Source organism: Lactuca virosa, chromosome 6 (genome assembly GCF_052849685.1).
Source record: "Lactuca virosa cultivar CGN04683 chromosome 6, Lactuca_virosa_CGN04683_v6, whole genome shotgun sequence".
NCBI classification, from domain to species: Eukaryota; Viridiplantae; Streptophyta; class Magnoliopsida; order Asterales; family Asteraceae; genus Lactuca; species Lactuca virosa.
In genome coordinates this window covers 113,672,966-113,700,826 of record NC_136431.1, presented here as the reverse complement: position 1 = coordinate 113,700,826, position 27,861 = coordinate 113,672,966, and the positions used below count along the sequence as shown (strand labels likewise).

At 38.3% G+C, this 27,861-nt stretch overlaps 1 long non-coding RNA gene across 4 annotated transcripts; it reads left to right on the top strand.

Moving 5' to 3' along the window:
* The first annotated feature begins 18,468 nt into the window (after positions 1 to 18,468).
* LOC145118988 (uncharacterized) lies at positions 18,469 to 22,452 on the top strand. Of its 4 annotated transcripts, XR_013713580.1 has the most exons (10): positions 18,469 to 18,875; positions 18,963 to 19,092; positions 19,274 to 19,437; positions 19,534 to 20,369; positions 20,590 to 20,702; positions 20,793 to 20,838; positions 21,036 to 21,080; positions 21,498 to 21,612; positions 21,680 to 21,806; positions 21,908 to 22,452. It is a non-coding gene; the product is annotated as an uncharacterized LOC145118988 (long non-coding RNA). The 4 variants fall into 4 exon arrangements; XR_013713579.1 differs by having other exon boundaries at positions 18,994 to 19,092; positions 20,590 to 20,838; XR_013713581.1 differs by having other exon boundaries at positions 19,274 to 19,417; positions 20,590 to 20,838.
* Positions 22,453 to 27,861: the final 5,409 nt, after the last annotated feature.

The window sequence follows — 27,861 nt, the reverse complement described above, 5'->3', positions numbered from 1 at the left end:
ATGAGGGTTCAATTGAGAAAAAAAAAGGTTGACAATGAGGGAATGAATCTGGGCCACTCATTTCGAATATGTCACTTAAGCGCTTCAGCGTACCGGGTCGACGAAAAAGATTATTGTAACATCCCAAAAATCATAGTAAAAATTTTCAAAATCATTTAATAACCCATAAATCATACAAAAAAATTGTTTCCACAAACATAGTCAAAAATCTAAGTATCCCAAAATCATCTATCAATAAAAATGTCCAAGGATGATGTGCATACTCACGCCTTTGCCTTGCCCCGGTCATCTGATGTACCTCAAACCATGAAATCAAATTTTAAGCCAAAACTTAGTGAGTTCCCTCAAAACACCTCAATATACAAAACATATAAAGGCATGCATACTGGGTCCACAGTCATTGGACTGGATTACCCCTGAGCCCACATCATAAGTCTGGATTGCCCTCCCATCCCTCAGCTTATGTCTAGATTTCTCTTGGGTTTGTTGGCTTCCGCACAAAGCAGTATCGCTTAACCCAACTGCACTATGTCGACATATGCAACAGATAAACATATAACCAACAATTACAGGTAATCAAACAGATCAACCAATATAATAGATCAATACCACATAGCAACATTCTATATACTTGGATACATAACACAACCTTAGTGGGCCGACATTGGTGCCTTCGAACCACGAGTACAGTGATGAAACGCACCTCAAAATCCAACAGATATATGAACTGATCACTGCTCCAAATACTAACTCTAAAGGCCACCTATAAAAAAGCAGGGACCAAGCCTCTATCTAATACTCAAAATACCCCAGATGACCTAAAGTCAAACTTAGTAAAAGTTAACGGTCAACGGTCAAAAATTCAAAAGTTAACATTCATCCATGTTACGCCATCTGTAATAACTCTGCGCCCTGAGTAGAGCCTAAGGCAGTGAAAATGGGCAATTATGGGACTACGCGTTGCGTTGCCTAAGTTACGCCCTGTATAACTACGCTGGTGCCAAAACTTCCCAATAAGTGCTTAATACAGTAAGACACCACGTCCAACTCTCAAATCTTGTCTAAATAACTGTCCTGAGTGATAAAGTTCTAAACTTTATGCATTTTCATGGCTTACCAAGGCTCAAGGACAAATCCTAATCTCATGACAACTTCTTGTTGGATTAGTGTCTAAGCCCGTAACTATATTTGGTATGTACTTGACCCGGTTGTGCATGGTCCTTTTGGTTTGCCTTCACCAAAGCAACTTGATAGGATGATTTATGGAGAAAGAGAGGTTATTATGGTTTATTAATATATTATATGAATAATATATTAAAAGAGAAATCATATAGTTTAATTAGTATTAGACAAGAATTAATTTTGTGGCTAAAAGACATTAATTAATTAAAGGGGACTAGAACTGTCAATTGTGTGACAGTTGATATTGAGCTTGATAATCCTTATGGATTAGGGCATGGACAAAATTAAGGAGGAGTCCATATTAAATTCGTCCAAGGAGGCCTTATTCCAGAAGGTTCTCAAGTTACTTAGGGCCTAAGTCATCCAATTAGGGTTTTGACTGAAACCCTAGAAGCTCAAGTATATAAGGACCCCTAGGGCTAGCAAAATCGGCCACTTGATCCCTTGGAAGCTTGGAGCCGACTTTTGCCTCTCATCCTCTCTCCTATACATCATCCTCTTGCTTGTGGGGTTTGTAAGCCATTAGAGGTGTTACACTTGTGACACTAAGCTTCTTGAAGATCAAAGGATTCTTGCAACCATTGAAAGGTATCATCTAAACTAGTTCATTATAGATTTCGATTTCAATGTATGCTAGATTAGGGTTTTCAAGTCTTGGATGAATTGCATGTACAATAGAGAAGCCTAGATCCAAGCTTTAGGGTTTTGTATGAGCACATAGGATTGTTCTTTTGTATAAAACCCATCAGTGGTATCAGAGCCTTGATTGGCTTCTGTTGTATTTGATGCTTTGTGTTTCATTCATGCTTGAAAAATCGATTTTTTGGTCCTCTGACTGACAGACTCGGTGAGTCCCAAAGTGGGCTCGATGAGTAGGATGAACTCGACGAGTCCATAAGTGGACTCGGCGAGTCGGGCTGTTAGACAGAGGGATTTTCGGGATTTTATGCCTATTTTGTTGTGGGATAATTACCAAATCGTTTTTAATTGATAAAATACGAATTTTATTAATATTGGGTGATTATCCTTACCATAATAAAAGATAATTTCAAATTAATTGAATGATTATTTCCTTATATGATAAATGTTAATTATTTGAATTTATTTGATCATTATCTTGCATAAAGTTGGATTAGGTCAAAATTAGATAATCACCATAATTAATTGTTTAGTTATTTATTTGAATTTTGATCTAGTTAGTTTTGAAATGTTTCAAAACTTGCCCTCAAGTTTTGGAATTTAAATTTTGAATTAAAAGTTTAATTTGAATTTATTAAATTCCAAACCCAAGAATTTTACAGGTTTAAAATTCACCCTATACTATTATAATATTATAAGAATAATTATTATATATATGTATAACTTAAATGCTAGTCTTACCGTTAGTAGGCCTCATTCACGAAGCCGATCTATAAGGGGTATAAGTTTATGGCCTATAAAATGGTCGTTTAATGAGTGTCCACTCTCACCCACCGCTTCCTTGATTGGTGGATGGTCGTTAGCCGAATGGGTAGGATAGGGCAAACCTTTCCTCATTAAAAGTATAATGAATTTATAAAGTAACTAAATGTTTTTACAAAAATTCCCAATCTTAGTTACTTTAGGCAAAAGTGAATTTGATGCAATTCCATGATATTACACTTTGCACCCTTGCTAAGACGTTAGTAGAGCGTGTGTGGTTAACCGACACACTAATTTGGCTCTAAGAAAAGGTGGCAAAGGGTGACTTGATGTTTTTTATAGATCGATGGAGCGTGTGTGGTTAACCGGCACGTCGATTAGGTGACTGTAACATTGGGGGCACCATGTACATTTGCATGGTTATTCACACCCGGTTTGTGATCCTCGGCATCCCAGTCACAAACTTGTGGGGGCATATCGAGATTTCAACATGACATTGAAAAGTTCAATGAATCTCAAAAGATCTAGGAGTTTTCATTACATTTTAAACTTAATTTTAATTTGTTTTTCATGGTGGAAATTAGTGAATCGTCATTCACTTACCTTCAAATTATTTGTTGTTTAGATTACGCATCCCTTTTCTAAATTGCAAATAATGTTGTTGGATCCTAGCCCTAATTTTTCATTTGGGTCTTTAATTAGGGATTCTTATCTAATTAAACGTTATCTCTTTTCCTTTAAAGATGTCGAACTTGAACAACAACACTTCCGGCTCAAACGCCTCCGGCTCATTCTCACTCATGAATTTATGTGGGAGGGTGATCTTTGACGGAAACAATTTCAACGATTGGATCCATAACATAAGAATGGTCACCCGCTACGAGGACAAGGAATATGTCCTCGACAATGAGCTGAAGGAGGTGGACATGAACACTGCCACTCCCGAAGAGATCGCTGCCTTCGAGGCCCATGAGCGTGATGCCATAAAAGTCCATTGCATCATGCTAGAGACAATGACCGTTGAACTCCAAAAGTCCTACGAGGACTTCTATCCCTACGGAATGCATCAGGACTTGGTTGAAAGGTATCACCAAAGTGCGAGGCAAGAGAGGTATGAGACCATCACTTCGATGATCACGACCAAGATGAGATACGGAGAGTCTGTCACCGCCTGCTGAAGTTAAATGTTAACTTCGATGAAGAGCTGGCGATTAACATCATCCTTCATTCACTGCTACCCTGCTTCAACCAGTTTCGCATGACCTACCACATGAACAACGAGGAGGTCACGTTGAGCAAGCTGCAAGGTCTATTGAGGACTGCCGAGAGTAACCTCAAGTACAAGTCCGTTGCACAAACTCCTACTCCTACTGCTGCCCCAGTCTTGGCTATTGGGCAAGGAAAGGGTAAGAAGAGGAAGGCTCCCTCAAAGAGCCACCATAAGGGAAAGTCCGATGATGGCACCTCTTCTAGTGGAACCAAGGCTGGTTCTGCTAGACCCAACTCCAACCCCAAGGATGCAGAGTGTCATCACTGCCACGAAATAGGGCATTTGAAACGAAGCTGCCCGGAATATCTGCAAGACATCAAGGATGGGAAGATCAAGCCGTCCTTCGCAAGTATTTACACTATTCAATCTAATAATTCATCACATGCTATTTCTTGGGTACTTGATACAGGATGTGGTTTTCACATTTGTTCTGACTTGCAGGGCCTAAGAAGAAATAGGGATGTGGAGCATGGGAAGATAAACTTGATCATAGGGAGCAGAAGATCGTCGTCTGTCACCAAGATTTGAGTTTACTCTTTAGTGCTTAGTAATGGATTAGGTCTAGATTTGAATAATTGTTGCTATTCGCCAGAAATGGCAAGAAACTTCATTTTTTTCATGGTTTGTATAGACAATGATTTAGATATTCATTTGATAATGAAAAGGGTTCTATTAATGCTTATCTTAATGGTGTTTTCTATTTTGAAGCATTGCCTTGTAATGGAGTATATGAAACTGTGATGGTTGTAGATAATTTAGGAAATGATGTGTTGTGTATCGATTCTTCCAATAGTTTGGATAAAGCATGCTTGTGGCATTGTCGTCTTGGACATGTCAACAAGAAGCGTATATCCCAACTCCAAAAGGATGGAGTGTTGGAGTCATTCGACCTTAGGGACGATGACGTGTGCGAGTCTTGTTTACTTGGAAAGATGACCAAGTCACCATTCATTGGAACTTGTGATAGGGGTGAGCGTTTATTGGATCTCATACACACCGATGTGTGTGGGCCCTTTAGAAGGGATGCTAACCGCTTCTATGTGACTTTCATCGATGATTATAGCAGATATGGGTATATCTACTTAATCAAGCACAAGTCAAAAACCTTTGAAAAGTTCAAAGAGTTTAAACAAGAAGTGCAGAATCAGTTGGGCAGGAAAATCAAGATGCTTTGATCCGATCGAGGAGGAGAGTACCTAAGTCTTGAATTCCACGACTACCTCAAGGAATGCGGAATCGTTTCGTAATTAACGCCACCAAGGACACCGCAGTTGAATGGTGTGGCTGAGAGGCGTAATCGAACCTTGCTAGACATGGTTCGGTCCATGATGAGTCGTGCTTCGCTACCTATCTCATTATGGGGGTATGCCTTAGAGTCTGCCGCCCATATCCTTAACTTAGTCCCTACAAAGAAGGTTGCCAAAACACCTCACGACATGTGGACAGGGAAAGCTCCCTCGTTGACACATATCAAGGTTTGGAGTTACGAGGCTTTCGTAAGACGAGAGACTCACGACAAGCTCGAACCTCGTAGTGAGTGGTGTATTTTCATCGGCTACCCGCACAAGTCCTTTGGATATCTCTTCTATAGACCGAGTGACAATATTGTCTTCGTTGCGAGGAGAGGGGTTTTCCGAGAGCGATAACTCATAAGCCAAGGGGACAGTGGGAGGCAAATCGATCTTGAAGAGCTTCAAGAGTCGAGCGATGAAGCAACCTCTAACGCTGGCGCTCAACCCGAGGAGGAAACTCCGGTTGAACCGATTGACGAATCCTTACCTCTTAGACGTTCCAGTAGAGTTAGTGTCCCGCCTGTGTTGTATAGTTTTCATATAACAAGTTAGGGTGATACGTTTATTAGTGATAGTACACTAATAAATTTGGATGAACCTAATAGCTACAAGGAAGCCATGACAGGCCCGGAGTCTGCAAAATGGAAAGAGGCTATGGACAGCGAGATTCAGTCCATGTATGACAACCAAGTTTGGAATTTGGTTGACAATGTGCCAGGTCGTAAGACGGTCGGGTGCAAGTGGATCTTCAAGAAGAAGACCGACATAGATGGGAAGGTACACACTTATAAGGCGCGATTGGTTGCGAAGGGCTTTACTCAAACTCCCGGAGTTGACTATGATGAGACCTTCTCACCAGTAGCGAAAATAAAGTCTATTAGGGTGATGCTAGCCATTGCTGCATTTCATGACTATGAGATATGGCAGATGGATGTCAAACCCGCTTTCCTTAATGGAAAGTTGGCTGAGGATGTTTATATGAGTCAATCGGAGGGTTTTGTCGATGTAAAGCACCCTAATAGAGTGTGTAAGCTTGAGAAGTCCATTTATGGATTGAAACAAGCATCTCGCCGATGGAATCTTTGTTTCGACGAGAAAGTCAAAGAGTTTGGTTTTCTGCGAAGCGAGGATGAATCATGTGTATATGTCAAAGCCATTGGGAGTATAGTTAGCGTCCTCGTATTGTATGTCGATGACATACTACTCATAGGAAATGACATCCCGACGCTGCAGGAAGTCAAGTCCAGGCTTGGGAAGTGTTTCGCTATGAAGGACCTCGGAGAGGGTGCCTATATTCTGGGAATAAGGATAGTGAGAAACGGGAGTAAAAGACTAATAGGACTTAGTCAGAATACTTACTTGTACAAGGTACTAAAACGTTTTAGTATGGAGAATTCCAAGAAAGGGGAGTTACCAATCCAAAGTAATGTCAAGTTGAGTAAGACTCAAAGTCCGAGTATCGAAGTCGAGATAGCAGAGATGAGCCGAGTACCTTACGCTTCCGCAGTTGGCTCGATCATGTATGCTATGACTTGCAGTCGCCTTGATGTGGCCTTCGCTTTGAGCATGGTCAACAGATATCAAGGGAACCCTGGCAAAGCACATTGGACCGCAGTCAAGAGTATTTTTTAAGTACCTTTGGAGGACCAAGGAATGGTTTCTAGTCCTCGGTGGGAGTGATGACTTAAGGGTGCGAGGGTATAGTGACGCCAGTTTTCAGACCGATAGGGACAACTACCATTCTCAGTCAGGCTGGGTCTTTACCCTGAATGGAGGAGTAGTGACTTGGAAAAATTCCAAGCAGGAGACCGTAGTTGATTCAACGTGCGAATCAGAGTACATAGCGGCGAGCGAAGCGTCAAAGGAGGCGATATGGTTGAAGAAATTCATTGGAGACCTTGGAGTTGTGCCAGCCATAAAGGAGCCCATGGAAATTTCCTGTGATGATGAAGGAGCGGTTGCCTTGACCAAGGAACCGAGGGATCATGGCAGATCTCGACATATCGACAGGAAATATCATTTTATTCGACATCGGGTGGAAGAGGGACTCCTCGTAGCGAAGAGGGTATCGTCGGAGGATAACCCAGCAGATCCCCTTATGAAGGGACTGAGTAGGGTTAAGCACTTGCAGCACGCTAGGAGCATCGGGCTGAAGGACGATATTAGTTTAGATTAGATAGCTTCGAAACGCGTAATAGATAAATGTAATTGACATTTGATGATTAAATAAAGGAGTATTATTTATAAGTAAAGTTATTGTCTTATGTTGATTATTTACCTATTGTTTCACTTTGCATGTTTTGACTTCCTGAATAATAAGATTATTCGAATGTTCCACAGTCGCTCATACTTTGGGAGTAGGTATGAAAGAAGATTGTCATGAATTGGTTTGTAGATTGTCTAAAGTGTATTAGACATAGCAAAAGTTTGCTGCAACGTTCATGAGTGCTTATGAATTTTATTTGAGCATTGGATTAAACTCGTGCTTGCTGGTATCACTTCATGGAATTTATCTCGAGTGATCGCAAGACGATAATATCATATGGTCTTAAAACCTAGATATATGGTTTATTATTTGCAAGTTGGTTGTGCATTGATAATGCGTAAACGCATCAGTAACTTGATGTTATAAAATGCATTGTTGTGCATGATTTGATGAGTGAATGGTAAACGCATATAAGTCAACGTATATTTGTTCCTTTTATCCTAAGAGGGTAAAAGCGATATCTAGGCCCCTCGATGATTTGGTTTGACTTATGTGTCGGGCCTGGTCAGGACTGAATTGATGTGTTCAATTAAGCTCTATGTCAAACGAATCAGAGATCGAGAAACAAACTGTTGGACAATAAGTATGACTATGTTCCATGTAATTGTCCATGCGATATCTAGAACGGAGGACTATACGATCCCTTATCTAAAGGACAGGTTACTAATAAGATCAGAGTTCGACAGCGTCTTTGAGAGCTACGATTGATAATCGGATTGTACTTGCACTATAGTTACTAGACTTATCCAAGTGGGAGACTATTGGATTAGTGTCTAAGCCCGTAACTATATTTGGTATGTACTTGACCCGGTTATTCATGGTCCTTTTGGGTTGCCTTAACCAAAGCAACTTGATAGGATGATTTATGGAGAAAGAGAGGTTATTATGGTTTATTAATATATTATATGAATAATATATTAAAAGAGAAATCATATAGTTTAATTAGTATTAGACAATAATTAATTAAGAATTAATTCTGTGGCTAAAAGACATTAATTAATTAAAGGGGACTAGAATTATCAATTGTGTGATAGTTGATATTGGGCTGAGAATCCTTACGGATTAGGGCATGGACGAAATTAAGGAGGAGTCCATCTTAAATTCATCCAAGGAGGCCTTATTCCAGAAGGTTCTCAAGTTACTTAGGGCCTAAGTCATCCAATTAGGGTTTTGACTGAAACCCTAGAAGCTCAAGTATATAAGGACCCCTAGGGCTAGCAAAATCGGCCACTTGTTCCCTTGGAAGCTTGGAGCCGACTTTTGCCTCTCATACTCTCTCCTATACATCATCCTCTTGCTTGTGGGGTTTGTAAGACATTAGAGGTGTTACACTTGTGACACTAAGCTTCTTGAAGATCAAAGGATTCTTGCAACCATTGAAAGGTATCATCTAAACTAGTTCATTATAGATTTCGATTTCAATGTATGCTAGATTAGGGTTTTCAAGTCTTGGATGAATTGCATGTACAATAGAGAAGCCTAGATCCAAGCTTTAGGGTTTTGTATGAGTACATAGGATTGTTCTTTTGTATGAAACCCATCACTTCTAATGACCAAAACTCATGCATGGATGGTTGGGAATGGCCAAGATCCCATTTTATGACTTAATACCCTCAATAACATTTGGAAATGCATTCTACAAGATCTATAGCAGCTCACACTCAAATGGACCAATTATTGGGACAAAAAGGACATAAATTCAACATCCAAGCTAGATCTAACACAAAGGAAGCATAAAGGTACAAACTTTATACCTTCTGGAGATGTATGATAGAAAAGGACTTTTGGATCCAAGGTTGATATATGCTTCCAAGAAACTTCACCACCTTCTTCCTTCTTCAAAATGACCACAACACACACCCAAGGCTCGAAATCACACCAAATGGGATGAGGGTTTAAAAGGGGAAAGTTTGAGGAATGGAGGCTGATGATGGAAGGGCCTCAAGAGAGTTAGAGCCCTTAAATAGGGCTCAAAACCCCAAAATTGGGATTTGGGCTCTGGGCAAGTGTGTGCTGCATATTAAGATCTATGCCCTACGTAGATCATTAAATCCATGTCCCCAAGCTACCCTTCTATGCAGCGCTTAGAACGCTATCTACGCTCTGTGTAGATACACACCCAACACTAAAACTTAAGAACAAAGGAAAGGAATTTACCTGCAAGAATCGGGTGTTACACTTCTCTCCCACTTAAATCAAACTTCTTCCTCAAAGTCTGATGCTGTAAATAAATCTAGGTAGTTCTTGCACATCTCCGCCTCGAGTTCCCACGTCCACTCGAAACCCTTCAGATGATGCCACTGGACCTTCACCAAAGGTACCACCTTGTTGCACAAGGCCTTCATCTTCCTATCTAGAATCGCTATCTGTCTCTCCATATAATACATGATCTCATCGACCTAAATGTCATCCAAAGGAACTACCACCAAATCGTCAACTGCACACTTCCGAAGTTAAGAAACATGGAAGGTGTTGTGAATCTGACTAAGCTCCTCAGGAAGATCCAATCGATAAGCCACCTTGCCTACTCTGGCCACTACCCGGAACGACCCGATAAATCGGGGACCCAACTTTCCCCTCTTCCTGAAGCGTATAACACCCATCTAGGGTGATACCTTCAAAAAAACCATATCTCCCACCTGAAACTCTAATTCGGATCATTGTCTGTTAGAATAACTCTTTTGTCGACTCTGGGCCGTCTGTAATCTTTGCCTGATTTGATGGATGAGATCTGTCATCTGGAGGACTACCTCATTCTTCCTCATGACCCTGTGGCCGACCTCTCCCCAACATACTGGTGTACGACACTTCCTCCCGGAGAGAAGCTCGAAATGTGGTACACTAATACTAGAATGATAGTCGTTGTTGTAAGAAAACTCAGATATGGGAAGGTATGAGTCCCAACTCCCACCGAAATCGATGACACAAGCCCTCAGCAAATCCTTGAGCATCTGAATGGTCCAGTCACTTTGTCTATCATTCTGAGGGAGATAAGCGGTGCTGAAATGCATTCTCATACCCAACTCCTCATGAAACTTCTGCTAAAACCTAGATGTAAATCGTACATCATGGTCGGAGAAGATAGAAACTTTCATAATGTGGTGAGCAACAATCTCGCGCACATACATATTGGCCAATTTCTCGGCCGAAGAACTCTCTCGGATGGCGAGGAAATGGGCATTCTTGGTCAAACGATCAATAATGACCCAAATAGCATTGAATTCCATGGCCTTCCTTGGTAGTGTAGTGATGTAATCCATGGTGATATGTTCTCATATCGACATGGGAACCTCTAAGGGCTGAAACATGCAATGCAGCCTCTAATGCTAAGCTTTTACCATCCAACAGGTCAAGCATCTCTCCACATACAACAATATCTCCCGCTTTATGGATGGCCACCAATAACTAAGTCTTAAGTCCTGATACATCTTTATGGCTTTAGGGTGAATCGAGAACCTGGACTTATGTGCCTCCTATAATACTATCTGTCAGACCCCGCCAGAAAATGGGGCCTAAACCTGACCACACTAGGTCAAAAGTCCACGACTATCGGTAGAAAACTATCAATCTCACCTCTGATCCTCTCCTTTTTCTAATTTCCTTCTTGACTCCCTTGAACTGAGCCTCCCTGATCAAATCCAGAAGTAGGGAGTCGATGTTCATCCTCAAACAGTGCTCTCGGACAGGAGTACTAGCCGCCTTGCGACTCAAAGTGTCAGCGACCACATTAGCTTTCCCCGGTTGATAGAGAATCTCACAATTATAATACTTGACCACGTCAAGCCATATGCAATGTCTCATGTTCAAATTTGGCTGATCCATAAGATATATCAAACTCCTATGATCCGTGGAGATGGTACATCGGACCCGATAGAGATAATGTCCCCAAATCTTGAGGACGAACATTATATCCCCCAACTACAAATCATGTGTCAGATATCTATCATGATGAGGTTTTAACTGCCTGGATGCAAAGGCTATGACTCTACCCCCGATGCATGAGTACCAACCCTAAACCCGTGATCTACACATCACAAAATACTACAAAAATCCTCCACACCCTCAGGAAGGGTCGATACTGAGGCCTCACATAACTTCCTCCTCAGAGTCTCAAATGCAACCTGTTGCTCAGGCCCCTGACGTAAATCCACACTCTTCTTTGTCAGGCAGGTCAGATGAACAACAATCTTGTAGAAATCCTAAATGAATCTCCGATAATAACCAGCCAACCCTAGAAAATTGCTAATCTCAGCTGGGGACTTCGGGACCTCCCACTGCATCACTGCCTCGATCTTGGCCATATCGACCGGAATCTCATTCTGATTGACGAGGTGTCCTAGAAACTAAACCTCTCATAACCAGAACTCACACTTGGAGAACTTGTCATAAAGCCTCTCATGTCTCAGCACCCCAAGTAGCTCTCTAAGATGCTCCTCATTCTGTTCCCTAGTCTTGGAGTAGACCAGAATATCATCAATGAAAACAATAACTGGCCGGTCAAGCATCAGCCTGTAAACCCTGTTCATCAAATCCATGAACGTTGCAGGTGTGTTAGTGAGCCCAAACGGCATCACCATGAACTCGTAATGAGCATCACGAGTTCGGAACATTGTCTCCTCCACGTCCTTCTGCCTGAATCTCATCTGGTGGTAACCCGACCTCATATCAATCTTAAAGAACCAAAATGAACCCTGTAACTAATCAAAGAGGTCATCAATCTTAGGGAGTGGGTAACGATTATCCACTATCAACTTTTTTGACTCTCGATAGTCTATGGATCCATCTTTCTTCTTCACAAATAGAATCGGTGCTCCCCAGGGTGAACTGCTCGGTCTAATAAACGGCTTGCCTCACAGCTCCTAGAGTTGAGACAACTCGTGCATCTCTGGTGGTGAAAGGAGATACGACGCCTTAGCAATCGCTGCCTCACTAGGAATCATATCGATCCTGAACTCCACCTGCCTCATGGGAGGCACGCCAGGTAAATCCTCCGGAAATACATCTGGAAGCTCTCTGACTACTAACACATATGAAACTGAAACTCTCCTCTCATCTCGAGTATCAACCACATAATAGAGGTAACGCAAACACCCATGTCGAACATACTGTCAAGCCTTGGCAGCTGAACAAAAGGCCGAACCAGCCCTAGTACCCTCGCCATAAATAGTCAATTCTCCCTCACTTGGGTTTCAAACTACAACTAGCTGCCTCTCACAATCGATCATCGCTCCAAATATGCTCAAACAGTCTTTCCCTATAATCACGCACACATCCCCCATATAATTGAAATCAAATCAATCGGATAGTGCACCCTGAATGTCTCCAAAGTACAATCCTGAAAAACACTCGAAGTAGAAACCCCATGTTCGTTGGTGATGGAAACCTGCAACGGACACTCCAACTCTCCAAGAGTCATGCCAAAATCCCTACAAAAGGACTGAGCTACAAAATACCGACTCGCGCCCGAGTGAAAAAGTACAAGAGCAGGCATAGAATTCACTAAGAAGGTACCTATAAGAAATACAATCAAAAGCATACAAGAAATAACTGAACAACAAATAAAGGAACACATACCAGTAATGACGTCAAGTGTCATCCTGGCCTCCTTTGTTGTGAGATGAAAAACACTTCCCTTGGCCTTCAAGGTCTCAACCCTCCCTTGGTGTCTGTCTGTAATCCTCAAAGTAGTCGGTGTTAGAGCCTGTACTGGTATGGCGAACAAGGGATAGTTGGCCTTCATACGGCAAACCATATCACAATGATAGAAAATCATGGTGCTTGACAATGGGGCCTGCTAATGACAATCACTCGCAATGTACCCCTCCCTCCCACATTTGTGGCATCCAAACTCATGGATCTCCGTCTTGAGCATGCTCAAGTAACGGAACATCTGGACCTGCTTCAAGGCAGCATACTCGGGGCAGAAAAGAACTCTCTCAATAAACATCTTGGTGATCTCTGTCACCGACTCTATCATCTGCTTCAGCGCCAGATACTCTTAGGCTAACCTATCTCTCTCTGAACTATCAGAACATACTCGGTACATAACATCTCCGTAAACTGCCCCCATATCACTACGGCCTTCTCCGCAGGAGAATAGTCACTGTTCACTAGCTCCCCCCAATCCTTCGCCCCCAAACGAAGAAGTTTCAAGGAGAACTTGACCTTCTGGTCCTCTGGGCACGATCAGGTGAAGAAAAAAATCCTCTACATCAGATAGCCACCTCATGGAAACGATCGGGTGCTTGACCCCGTCTATATTCCAGGGCTTCGTATTGCTGAAATCAAGTACTGCACTGTCCCTCTCCCTGGAGTCCTATAGTTGTAATGGATATGGCAGTAGCAGCCTCAGTGATGGCAGCATAGTGCTTGTCAGACATCTCGATCCTGGAGATCTTAATAGACCCAAATACCTTCGGGATCACCTGCCTAACATCCATGGTCACCTAGGTGGTGATCATCTTGTGAATCTCATCATCAGACAAACATGACCTCTTCGGTCTGCCAGCTCCTGATCTAGAACCCCTAGTGATCGGCATACTGAAAAAACAAACTGGAACACATTAGAAAGCCAAAATTCATAGAATTACCACATTACATGATCACTAAACCCTCAGGGTTCGTGACTTCTTTGATGTGTGTACATGTCATGTCCTTCTAGTAGTATGAGTGCATACTACCTTCCACACGTACCCGTATTTGTCCCAAGGGTCGTCACGGATCACCCGACTACAAGGCCCAATAACTAGGATACACATACAGCCTATACTCACCCTCTCAAGAGTGGCTAATCATCCCATAAGATGGCCTACCACAAACCATACTCACTCATGAAACTTCCACTAACCTTGCAACCACTCGTGTATGCTAACCATAGATAACTCTGGATTCGAAAGACAGTCGAATACCTTATTCTACCCGCAACCTACAACCATACGAAGAATAGGAAATAAGGCTAAATCAAACATTCTCAGGCTACAAAATCTTAGTTATGTACAACTATGATGCACACACTAAGCAACCACAGTAATAATGTCAGTTCCATATAGCATATCAAGAAACTCTCCTAGGCTATCAGGCATCATAAATCAGACAATCCTATCATACAATTCCTAAAGATCTCTAGCCTAAAAACTAGCATGCAATTCCATAGTATCATCAATACACAAAACTAGTATGGATATATTGGGGGATACTTTCCTGGCTCCGTCTGATTGTACACATCGCATCCTCTCCATTGATCGTTTTGGAGTTAATTTTTTTGAAAAATATTTTGCAGATCCTTAGTTTAAGTCTGGAATCACACAAGTGTTCATCCAATTCTCTTAAACCAAGGCTCTAATACCAACTTGTAACATCCCAAAAATCATAGTAAAAATTTTCATTATCAAAATCATTTAATAACTCAAAATCATTTAATAACCCATAAATCATACCAAAACATTGCTTCCAAAAACTTAGTTATGTACAACTATGATGAACACAGTAAGCAACCACAGTAATAATGTCAGTTCCATATAGCATATCAAGAAACTCTCCTAGGCTATCAGGCATCATAAATCATGCAATCTTATCATACAATTCCTAAAGATCTCAAGCCTAAAAACTAGCATTCAATTCTATAGTATCATCAATACACAAAACAAGTATGGATATATTGGGGAATACTTTCCTGGCTCTGTGTGATTGTACACATCGCATCCTCTCCATTGATCATTTTGGAGTTAATTTTTTTTGAAAAATATTTTGCAGATCCTTAGTTTGAGTCTGGAATCACACATGTTTTCATCCAATTTTCTTAACACAAGGCTCTAATACCAACTTGTAACATCCCAAAAATCATAGTAAAAATTTTCATTATCAAAATCATTTAATAACACATAAATCATACCAAAACATTGGTTCCAAAAACATAGTCATAAATCAGAGTATCCCAAAACCATGTATTAATAAAATGTCAAAGGATGATGTGCACAATCATGCCATTGCCTTGCACCAATCATTTGATGTACCTGAAACCATGAAATTAAAATGAAAACCAAAGCTTAGTGAGCTCCCGCAAAACACCTCAGATACAAAACATATAAAGGCATGCATATCGGGTCCATAGTCATCAGACTAGATTACCCCTTAGCCCACATCATAAGTCTGGATTGCCCTCTCGGCCCTCAGCTTATGTCTGAATTGCTCCCGAGCCCACATCATAAGTCTGGATTTCCCTCCTGACCCTTAGCTTATGTCTGGATTTCTCCTTGGTTTGTTGGCTTCCGCACAAAGCAATGTCACCTCAACCCAACCACACTATGTCAACATCCTATATACTAGGATACATAACAAAACCTAGTGGGCTGGCATTGGTGCCTTCAACCCACGAGTACAGTAAGGAAACTCGCCTCAAAATCTAACAGATAGTTGAATTGATCACTGCTTCAAATACTGACTCTATAGGACACCTATAAAACAAACAAGGACCAAGCTTCTATCTAATACTCAAAATACCCCAAATGGCCTACAGTCAAACTTGGTTCAAGTCAACGGTCAAAGGTAAAAAAGTCAAAAGTCAACATTCAGCCAAGTTACGCTATGTGTAATAGCTCTACGCCCTACGTACAACCTAAGGCAGCAAAATGGGTAATTATTGGGCTACGCGTTGCGTAGCCTAAGTTACACCCTACATAATTACACTGGTGCCAAAACCTCCCATTAAGTGGTTAATACAACAAGACACCACGTCCAACTCTCAGATCTGGTCTAATAAATGTTGTAAATGATAAAGTTCCAAACTTTATGCATTTCCATCGCTTACCAAGGCTCAAGGACAAATCCTAATCTCATGACAACTTCTAAGGACCAAAACTCATGCATGGATGGTTGGGAATGACCAATATCCCATTTTTATGACTTAATACCCTCAGTTACATTTGGAAATGCACTCTAAAAGATCTAGAGCAGCTCACACTAAAATGGACCAATTATTGGGACAAAAAGGACATAAGTTCAACATCCAAGCTAGATTTAAACAAAGGAAGCATAAATGTACAAACTGTATACCTTCTAGAGATGAATGAGAGAAAGAGACTTCTGGATCCAAGGTTGATCTATGCTTCCAAGAAACTTTACTACCTTCTTCCTTCTTCAAAATGACCACAACACACACTCAAGGCTCAAAATCACACCAAATGAAATTAGGGTTTGAAAGGGGAATGGTTTTGGAATGGAGACTGATGATGGAAGGGCCTCAAGAGAGTTAGATCCCTAAAATAGGGCTTAAAACCCTAGAATTAGTGTTTGGGCTCTGGGTAAGTATGTGTTGCGTACTAAGATCTATGCCCTGCGTAGACCATTAAAGCCTCATCCCCAAGATACCCTTCTACGCATCGCGTAGAAGGCAGGGCCGGTCCAAACGTATATGGGGCACAGGGAGAAAAAGAAAAAAAGGGCCCCTTAAAGACAAATATAATAAAGATTAAAAAATATATATAATTTATTCTTCACTATAAACACGTTCAATTAGCAATAATAAGCAAGCCAAATTGTTTATCTTTTGAGCTAGTTTGAGTTTGAACCAACTTTAGGCCCTAAAAATCATTTTGGTAATAATTAGTTTATATATAGACACTATATAACCCAGAAATTTTGGGCCCCCTGGAGTCGTGGGCCCTAGGCGGTCGCCCGGGTTGCCCACCATCTGGATCGGACCTGGTAGAAGGCTATTTATGCCCTGCATAGATATACACCCAACATTAAAACTTAAAAACAAATGGAAGGAATTTACCTGCAAAGATCGAGTGTTACAATTATATTCATATACGAATACATAAATGAATATGTATATTCATATATGAATATATATATATATATATATATATATATATATATATATATATATATATATATATATATATATATATATATAAACCTAAGTTTATTCATATATGAATACGTATATTCACATATGAATCAATATAAAGGAAGTGATTATTCATATATGAATATGGTGGCAATGATTGGTGACGGTAGTTGGTGGTGGTTGGTGGTGGAGGTGGTGGTGGTGGTGGTTGGTGGCGGAGGGGAGGTGGTGGAATCATATATGAATACACTTACGTTTATATTCATATATGAATATTACTCATCCTCAGTCGTACCGGTACGCCAGAGCATTTTTGTGGCAAAATTAAATGATTGGCTGACAATCATTCCACCATTCTCAATTTTTTTTTATTTTCTCAATTAAACTTATATATATATATATATATATATATATATATATATATATATATATATATATATATATATATAGGGTTAAGTTAAAATGAGAACACTATTTAATGTGAGAACGTGAGAACACTACTTTATGTTACTATTTTAATATGAATTTTGTATATACAACGATATGACATTATTTATCAACAAATATACGAACAATCACACATTAATATTCACATTAAAATTTTGTATGTACAACTTTATGACATTATTTATCACCGAATATATCAACAATCACATATTTAACATTCACATTAGAATTTACTAAATTACTACATATATATATATATATATATATATATATATATATATATATATATAAATTTTATAGTAGAATAGCAATATAAAATTGAATATATTCATATTATAATTAGTACAATACTATACATATTAAATTCATAGTAGAATAGTACCATAAAGTACTGTTCTCACGTTCTCACATTAAATAGTGTTCTCATTTGAACTTAACCCTATATATATATATATATATATATATATATATATATATATATATATATATATATATATATATATATATATATATATATATATATATATATACCTTAATTAAGCATTTAGCCCTAAATGTTTGAATTTTAAGAGGTATAAACTGTTATGCAATATGTACAATAACTTTATGCATTGAAAATGATGAATCTTATTTTGGTTCAGGGTTGAAAAAGTCAAAGAAAAATAACATTGCTTCGTTTGACCCAATCCCACCCCTATCCCGTCCAACAACATAGCCCCAGATATCTGCTTATATGTTAACATTCCACCATTATCGGAAACTCATTCTGAAGACTAATTCAAATAGCCATCACCCCCATCGCCAATCCTGTCCAACAAGCTTCCCCCTATGTCGCACTTTCTTCCGCCATATAATACTATACCTCTGTTAATCTTCACCATTTATATAACTGTCCCCCACCTCCACTTTAATTCTCCATTTCAATGGTGCTGACCATCTCTCTCTTTCCTTCTACAAATGAAACGCTGCCATCGACTATCACCTACACCACCATCATCGGCTACTACCTCCACCACCATCTCGCTATCCTCGGCAAGCAACAAACCAAAACACTCTCTTTTGTTCCTTCCTATCTATCTTTGTATCTCTCTTGAATAACATTGCACCACCTCGATTTAGGGTTTTGTTTTTTTGATTTGGTACAATCATCTACCTCCCTATTTAATGGTGTGTGGTTAAGAAATGGGTTTTTTTCTTTACTTAAATGGTTTTATTCTTGCTTCTTCTTCATGAGTTTTTTTCTTATGGATTTAGGGTTTATTTTGTGGCTAATGATTCGTCACAGTTATAGGATTACATGAAATCAGGGCAATTTCAATCGACCATAGCTACACAAGTTTGCTCTATCATGGACGCATGGTTCAACTTTCTCAATTTTATACAAGTGAGTTCTTAATGTTTGTAGCTTTCTATCTGCTCTCTCGCTCTTAGTTTTGATTGTTTTTGTCAAATATTGCTTTTATGAATTTCCCTCATTGCTCATCTTTCTATCTCTCTATCTTTCATGATTTCACGATTTTTGGTCTATCCTTTCTGCGATCTTGATGATTCTACGATTTACATAGGTTTTTGACAATGGAAGGCACAATGCTGGAAAAACCATAAAAAGCCAAACTTTGTGGTTGACACAGCTACCCATTGGCATATGTTGGTCTTGGTGATGGTTTACATCTATTTTCAACCAAGAGAATAATATTCAGCAGAACCAGGTGGGTTAAAACCGAAACAGGTAAAAAAAACCAAAAACCAAAATTAGTGTTTATATTGATCTATGGCCAATGATTTTGTTATCATTCGTTAACAATCCTTGTGTTTATATTTGCAGTTAATGTACCCTTATTCGTCCCACAAACTCAAGGAGAGCGTGTATCCTTGGTCCTACAGGAAAGTTATGTTTAGTTCTTGACTCTATTCAAGTTCACAATTTTTTCATTTGATGAAAAGGTTATTTTTGTAAAATATCTATTTGTTTTTTACTATAATCACTTCCAAATAATGTTATGATAAATTGTCAAATCTATAAAAGACCAAAGAACTGCACCTACAAACAGTTTGTTATGCTCAAATCTGGCAGATGTGTATGTGTGTGTGTGTGTGATTAACAAGTGGTAGGAGCTAGCTTACAATGTTCTAGAATGGTCCAAATGCTGATTGGGATGGTTTGGTATTTTGAAGGATGAAAAAATCTGTTACTTAAGGATGAAATATTTGTCAAGCAGGTTCGTGTATATGTGACTGTGTACGGTTGTGTGAGTGTATCGAACTGTATGAGTGTGAATGGTTGTGGATGTCTGCATCTATGTGCATCTGTGGCTATGAATAGTTATGTGAGTGTATTTATGTGTATGTATGAATGGTTGTGTATGTTTGCATTTGTTAAATTCCACAGTAAAAAAAACATGGTATATTGATTGGACTTTTTTATTGTAGAAAAGTATATACCATAATTGGATGTTATGGCAGGTGATAGTGAGCTATAAGGCACATGAATAGTACCACCATATCCTGCCAGATCGTTTATCGTTGAATTCCACTGATGTTGTTCTTTTTACATATTGGTTGAACTAAAATCCTACCTTTTAATGTGTATGTTGGCAGCATCAAGTAGCTTCGATAGAAGATTTAATAGAAACTTTTGATGGGCAGAAGCTCCAATCTCATGTAACTTACTCTCTTTTTTAAATCTATGTGATTAGAATTATAAAGTATACTAATAATTTACCGTTGATAGTAATTTACCTCCGTTTTTTTTATTATTATAGCATCCTACTTTACTTTATACTATTTACAGCATTTTAAAACATGATTGTATAAGAAATATCATGAAAGGGGCATTTCTGGTACCTAATTTTATTGATTATTGCATGTGTTCCTATAACAGGTGTTAGTGTAGTTGGAAGTAATGCTATATCTCTGCCTCAACTTATAATCCATCTCCTTCAGCAGCTAACATAACCACCGCCTCCTCTCTTCTCCTTATCTCTTCCCTAACTGGTTACCTTCACCACCACACACCGCTATCCATGTAGAAATAAAATATATATTTTCTGCATCTGTTTACTTCGATTGATGTATTTATTGTAGGAAATACAGTGGAAATGGACTTTATGCTTCTTCATAGCGATTTCAGGTATATGATGTGTTTCTCGACTCTTTTCTTTAACTGAGTCACTGGATTTTTGTTATTTTGTTTTTTTTGTATGCATGCTTTTCTTTTGCTTTTCTCAAATTTGGGTTGTTTATTATATAAAAATATTGTTTATTCAATATATCTAATTTGTATAGGAAATCATCTATAATTTCTTATGGTTTCAACACTTTTTGAAGGTAAACATCATATGGATTTTGACTAGAAGGCATCCCCAAGACTAAGTAAGTTATTTTCTAGCCCTAAACCGATGTATGCTTTTAGTGTCAAAATTTATCTATGTTTTCTTCATCATTTTGATTTTTTTGGTTTCATTTATGATGATAATGCTTTAGTACAAACTTGAGTAAGTTATATGGTGTTTCGGTTTTATGATTTCTAGGTCTTGCTTTATTTACTTTTGTTGTGTGCATATGTTTTTTTAGCATTTCTTTGAATGCCTTAAAGTTAAAAGATCCATGCTTGATAGTGTTGTGCTCTATTATATGGTAGAATATTGGTTTGAGATAGCCATACACAAAAAGGAAAGAAGAGATGCTTTTAGAATATACGTTGCATTTTCCCCTGTCATATTCCTTTTTCAACTTTGTTTCTTTTACAGTTTTGGTTCGTTTGCTAGTTTTTAACTTTTTTTATAACAGGATAGATAGGAAGCGGTGGGGTGGGGTGGGGTGGGGCTAGGAGCAATCTTGATGAAAAAATGATACCAGAAACATCCGATGAAGACTATTATGAGAAAAAAAACATACAAACAAGGTAATTGGGTTATTTTTTGTGAACAACTCAATAATGTTGTGTATCAATGTCAGTATATACTTTGCAGAGAACACAAATACTAATGTTGTTGGAGTCGAGCCATTTGGTTGCTGAAAATAGACCCAAAAATAATATGAAGTCCAAGATTAGGTCAAAGGATCACTTATAACTAGAAGTAAAAAATCATGTGAATGGTGAGAGGAATCTCTCATGAACTATGGATACTTACTAATTTATAAGATAAAATTTCCTGTCATGTACTATGGATGCTAAAATTTATTCTTTGCTAACTCAGGTTTATAAATGGGTGGTCAGAGGATTCTTGAACATGAGGTCACAGTTATAAACAGCATTCATATTGTTTAGGTTCCTACTGGGTCAAATTCCCCTTTTTTTCCAGATTCATTGATATGAAGTAATTAAGGAAATACAAAGGCTGTTCAATTGAATCTCATAGGGTTATAAATGTTGAAGACTAGGAGGCTGCACATGGGGTTATAAAGTTAGACACTAACAACTCATAAATAAATAGAAGTAGGATGTTGTAATACACAATTGCATGCAAGTGTATTGCTATATATTGCATTCAACTTTAAATTAAATTTGGGCTGAATGAAAACAAAACAACGTTATATCTATTACGAAATCATAGGTGTTTATCTACAGTTGGTTGGTCAAAAGTACCCTTAGAGTTGCAGGAAAAAAAGGCATTAACCAAATTAGAGTTTATGTTATGCAATAAGTGTCCTTTTTCTTTTCTCAAATTTGTTTTATGGTTGTATTTTTTATTTTTCAAGACAATAAGTTTTGTGATTTATTTATGTGTCTGATTTGTAATTACATATTACCCTTATTTACATAAAAGTTAAAACTGAAAGGTTATAAATGGGTGAATATAGGCATGTTTTGGACATAGTTGGATTATATTAATTAGAAATAATCGTATCAATTTTTTTATGGTGTTGTTTAAAATAATTTGCTTGTCTAATGTCACAATTTTTTATTATTATTACATTAATAGTCTTATTTAAAAAACAAATATCAAATGATGCATGTATTAAACAAATATATATTTGGATGGTCATTATAAATGTTTTTTTAGATAAATTTGTTGAACTTTTCAAATTAACCCTTAACCTTATCATATTTTCAAAAAAAAGTTAATCCATTATATCGTCATTTACATAAAAGTTAATGGCGGAGTCTTCAAACAATAAATTTAATTAGGTGTCTCTATTAAAACATATAAATCCAATTAAAATTGATTGTTAAGCATCAAATATACAATTGTAATTGGATTGGTTCCTAAATTTTAATATCCATATTAGGTTGATAATGTTTTACATGGAAACTTTACGTGTCATTGCCTAGAAGGATATCACATGGACAAGTTTATATCTTACGCCCTCATTATGAACAAAGACTTATCTATAAACAATACTTCAATGAGGATTATCTATTCATGAAAACTATTCCCTAGAAAATAACTTCCCCTCTAAAAACTAATTTATGAAAAACTACCTATACATGTCGCTTGGCGCGGGTAAACGGCTAGTTTATATATATATATATATATATATATATATATATATATATATATATATATATATATATATATATATATATATATATATATATATATATATATATATATATATATATATATATATAATTCCCATATGTATACTAAGTTTTTTGGATTTGATACTCTGGCCATAATTGTTTGTGATTTTGGCTGTTTTGGCCCCTCCTCATAAATGAAAAAAGTTTTGAACCCTACTCTTAAACCGGCTATCCACCACCATCACAAACTTCACTTCCTCAATTTTGCGTCCTCTCAGATGCGTACCAATCGACCACAACTACATTATTCCAAAAACTGCTTTTTCGTTCATCTAATCCTCCAATTCCCCTCTACCTTTTTTTGGCTCATCTACTTTTCTAATCACAATTTTGTCCTTGTAACTCGAATTACGACACCATATAGTTGCATTTAACATACCTGGAATGCTATGAGGTGATTGGGTTGATGCATGCTACAACAACGACCGGTGGGAGGGAGTTATCACCGACGTCCTCTCTGGAATCGGTAGTCAGTCTTCTTTATAGGATTTGAACTTGTTTTTCCGCAAACCATATGGAGAAAACCCTATCTACCTCAATATTTCGGGTCGATTCTCCTCTTTTGGAGAAATTTTACTTTGCTCTTCTTAGGTATATATTATACTCTTCTCTTGGATTTTGCTTTAGTTATGATAACAATAGATGATACAAATGAATAGCTAACTTCTCTTTATGGGTAATATATGACCCTTTCTATATACTATGAGCTAAATAAATTATGTTGAAGGTTAATATTTTGTGATTATTTTTTTGGAATTAAAGATGAATCTTTACTTGACTTCCAGATATACCATCATTGTTAATGTGCTGATGTTGGGGGATTTGTAACACCTAGTTTCTAGAATGGATTGGTTTAGGGAATCAAGGAGTCAAAGGCATGGTTTTTGGGTAAAACTGGGTGTCATGATGTGGCCATAGAGAGGTCACGAAGTGACAAGTGATTAAAGGAAAGTTCGGATTCAAATGAGCTCACGACGTGATACATAAGTGCTCATGACATGAGAACTGTTGCAGCCCAAACCCATGATCTTTTAGGGTTTCCTTCATATTTAATCCACCTTAACTCATTTCTAGGGTTCATTACCATCATCCTTCATCTTCAAACATAGAAAACCCTAACCCTAGCCTCTCTTTGTGATTCTTGAGTTTTTGGTGGTGTTGTGGTGGCTTGAAGAAGAAAGGATCACATTTGGAGCATAGATCCAGTTTGGAAGCTTCATTTGCATCTTTTAGCAACATCTTTGGACCTTTGTAAGTAACCACGATTCAAAGTTTATAGTTCCTTGTTTTTAGATCTTAGTTTTTATGCATGATTATCCATGGTTATATGAGTTAGAGTGTTAGGACTCCATAAAGTTAGCAACTTTATGGGTCTTTAGAGTCCCTTGATGATTATATGTGGTGGATCTGAATTTTGGGTGATGTTTGAGCTTATGATTGAGGTTCTGACCTCCTTTTCTTCATAAATGCCCTAATTTGAGCTCAAGTCTTGCATTGGTCATGCAAGACCTTAAAGTATCAATTTTTATGGTTCTTGGGGTGATCGGAAGCAATCTGGTGGAGGTTGATAGTGGCTTAATGGATTAAGGGGTTTTATTCATCAAAATGTCATTCAAACATTTCTCACGAAATTAGACTATGCTTGTCACGTCATGAGGATCGAAGGTTGTGACTATTTTGTCTTTTAGTGGCTCACGACGTGACCAATAGATTGTTATGTCATGAGGGGCCGTTGACCGTTGACTTTTTGACCAGTTTGAATTTGGGTCAAAATTGAAGGATTTGGGATGTTGATTATGATTCTTCTAGGTTTTGATGCTAGAGGGCTCGTGGGAGCAAGCAGTGTAGAAAAGGAAGCGCGTCACAATGTTTATGGGTTCTTCCTTTCAGGTGATTTTCCTCAATGTACCTGTGGGTTGAAGGCACCAATGCCGACCCACTAGTTTTGGCTATCATTTAGTAGAGGGATATCCTACGGGCTGTATGTAGCCACATAGGATAGACTCAGCACTCTTGATCTAGGCTTTCTTGCATGTTCCTTGTTTTGTTGTGGCCCTAGAGTTGGATCATCTGCCCGGGTGTCTATCTCACCTCTGGATACATATGGCTATGCATTCCTTAGAGCCAGCTGTAAACCGTAGGCATGGAGGCTCGGGAAGAACGGGTAGGTTGAGGTGGCAGGTCAACATACCCGATGTACTCCAGTTTGATGACTGTGGACCCAATATGCATGCTTGTATATGTTCTGTTGTGGGCGGTATTTTAGGGGAACTCACTACGCTTTGTTCTTGCCCAGTTGTTTATGTTTTCAGGTTCTTTAGGTGATCGTGGGAAGGTGAAGGCGTGACTGTACACACTCATTTGAAGAATTGTGGAATCCGCGTTTATTATATTACTCTGATTTTAGACAAAATGTAATTTGGAATAAATGGCTTTCTTTTATTGGATTTATAATTGTGAAGTTTTACCCTAATAAAAATGATTTTTTTGTCAAAATGGGACGTTACAAGTTGTTATCAGAGCCCTAGTTTGAGGGATTTGGAGGAACACTTGTGTGAATCTAAACTTAAACTAGGATTTGAGAATTTTCATAAAACGTTTGAAAACAAATTTAGAATAAAAGGGTTGGGTTAGGGACATGGAATCGGACTCTTGTCATGTTCTTGTTTGATTGTTGGCTTGAGATTGGGAATGTGGACCTTGACTTAACCTTGATTTTACAGGAAGATGCGATGTGTATAGTCAGCCAGAGCCCAAACATGAGAGTAGTTCCTCAAATACTCATACTTGTTATTGATGGGTTTTGAGCACTACAACATTCCTATGGTGCACATGCAACCCTAATACTTTAGATCTAGGTTTTTCTCAAGTTATACATGCAAATTATTATCCAAAGCATAAACCCTAATCTAGCATACAATTTTCGAAATTGATGACTTAAACATAGTTAGAAGAATACCTTTTCTTGTAGCTTGTAGATCATAACCTTTAAGAGCTTAGTGCCTCAATTGTTGCACCTCTAATGGAGTCACAAAAACCAAGTAGCAATGGAAGAATATGAGATAGGTGAGGGAGGCTCTAAAATCAGCTAGGGTTCTCTATCGATTCAAGTGGGCGGTTTTAGGAGCCTTGGGGTTCCTTATATAGCTGAGTTGCTGCTAGGGTTTTCAACTGGAAACCCTAATTCCCATGCTTAGGCCCTAAGCAGTCCATAGACCCCCACATGACAGGCCATGGACGAAATCTTTATGGACTCTCATAGAGATTTCGTCCACCCTCTATCAATAGGGTCCATTAGCCCAAACTACAACTATTACTGATTTACATCGGTCCCCGTTCTTTTAATCAGTCTCTTTTGATCACTAAATTAATTCCAAATTAATTTCTGATCAATACTAATTAAATAATACGATTTCTCAATTAATATATTGTTCTTATAATATATTAACAAATCATTAATTAACCTCTGTCTACATAATTCATCCTATCATATTGCTATGGTGAAGGCAACCCAAAAGGACCATGCTACTATCGGGTCTAGTACATCCCAATTATAGTTATGGGCTTAGACACCTAATCCAACAGTCTCCCACTTGGATAACTCTAATAACTATAACTGCCAATGTCACTTCAAAATTTGATTAGCAATTGTAGCTCTCAAAAGCCGGTGTCGAACTCTAACCTAGTCAATGACGCGTCCTTTAGACAAGGGATCATATAATCCTCCGTTCTGCAAGATATCGTGTGGACAATGACATGGAACATAATCATTCTCAATGTCCAACAGTTTGTTTCCCGGCTTCTGATTTGTTTGACATAGAACTTAATTGAACACATCAATTCATTCCTGACCGGGCCCGACACATAATTCAACACAAAATCATCGAGGGCCCAAGATATCGCTTTTACCCTCCTAGGATAAAAGGAACAGATAAACTTTGACTTATATGCTTGTACTATTTACTCATCAAATCATACACAACAACACGTTTTATAACATCAAGTTACGGATGCGTTTATGCATTATCAATGCACAATCAACTCGTAAACAACAACTCATATATCTCGGTTTAAAGATTATATGATATTATCGTCTCACAATCACTCGTGATAAATTCCATGAAGTGATTCAAATGAGCATGGGTTTAATCCAATACTCAAATCTTATTTCAAGAGCACTCATGAACGTTGCAGCAAACCTTTGCTATGTCTAAACACTTAGACAATCTACAAACCAATTCATGACAATCTAACCTCATAACTTACTCCTAAAGTATGATCGACTGTGGATAATTTGAATAATCCTTTTATTCAGGAAGTCAAAACATGCAAAATGAAACAATAGTAAACAATTGGCACAAGATAGTAAACTTTACTCATAAATAAAACTCCTTTATTTGTGACAACCCGATGTTCCAAAAGGACCATGCTACTATCGGGTCAAGTACATCCCAATTATAGTTATGGGCTTAGACACCTAATCCACTTGGATAAGTCTAATAACTATAACTACCAATGTCACTTCAAAATTCGATTAGCAATCGTAGCTCTCAAAAGCCGGTGTCGATCTCTAACCTAGTCAATGACGCGTCCTTTAGAAAAGGGATCATATCATCCTCCGTTCTG